Source organism: Chrysochloris asiatica, unplaced genomic scaffold (assembly GCF_000296735.1).
Source record: "Chrysochloris asiatica unplaced genomic scaffold, ChrAsi1.0 scaffold00653, whole genome shotgun sequence".
Lineage (NCBI taxonomy): Eukaryota > Metazoa > Chordata > Mammalia > Afrosoricida > Chrysochloridae > Chrysochloris > Chrysochloris asiatica.
The window spans coordinates 208,795-209,887 of NW_006409171.1; the positions used below are offsets into that span (position 1 = coordinate 208,795).

The window sequence follows — 1,093 nt, forward strand, 5'->3', positions numbered from 1 at the left end:
TATGGAGCTTTTCCATCTTCTCTTTCCACAGATGTAGTCTATTTGATTTCTAAGTGTTCCATCTGGCGAGGTCCAGATGACTTTCTCTCTAGTATGTCCTTTAATGACATCTGCTTAAGCTCAACCACCATCCCAAAGATGCTGATGAATATCCAGACAAAAGATAATAGCATCAGTTATAAAGGTTGCCTTAACCAGATGCTCTTTGTCATGACTTTTACTCCTTTTGAAAATTTTATCCTTGCAATAATGGCTTATGACCGTTATGTGTCCATTTGTCACCCACTGAGATATACCATCATCATGAACTCATACTTCTGTGGTCTGATGATTCTACTTTCATTGTTCATTAGTATGGTGACTGCTTTACCACATATTCTTTTGATTTTGCATCTGTCCTTCTGCACAAATCTGGAAATCCCTCAGTTCTTTTGTGAACTTACTCAAGTCCTCAAGCTTGCCTGTTCAAGTACTCTCATCAATAATATCCTCATATACCTTGATGGTTTAATATTTGCTAGTGTTCCCTTTTCTGGCATCATATTCTCTTACACTCAGATTGTCTCCTCTGTTTTGAAAATATCATCAGCATCTGGAAAGTATAAAGCTTTTTCCATCTGTGGGTCTCAACTCTCAGTTGTGTCTTTTCTATGGGACAGCTTGTGGTGTGTACTTCAGTTCTTTATTTCCAAACTCTCCCAAGAAGACAGCTGTAGCCTCAGTGATGTACATTGTGTTCCCTCAAATGATTAATCCTTTTATCTACAGCCTGAGGAATAGAGACATAAAGGTATGCCTGAGAAAAGTCCTTAGTAGGATACCTTGTTTATAGTTAACTGTGTCATCTGTGCCTATTCGCCAACTATTGAGACCTATAACTGTGCATCAACATTAACATGAATCACAGTTGGATTCATCATATACAAAATGACTTTTATATTTTTTCAAAGTGGTTTTGAACAGTTATAAAATATTTGACCATCATCAATGAAGATAATCTTAGACATTACTGTGCTCAAAAAATAAAATGAGTTAATTTTCATTACAAAAATTTCATAAGTAGACAATGAACTGGAAAATATGGCTTCATAAT

The 1,093-nt window shown here is 35.8% G+C and overlaps 1 pseudogene; it reads left to right on the forward strand.

Annotated features, from left to right (window-relative positions):
- LOC102825105 overlaps positions 1–832 on the forward strand; it is a 3,254-nt pseudogene extending 2,422 nt beyond the window's left edge.
- The last annotated feature ends 261 nt before the right edge of the window (positions 833–1,093 follow it).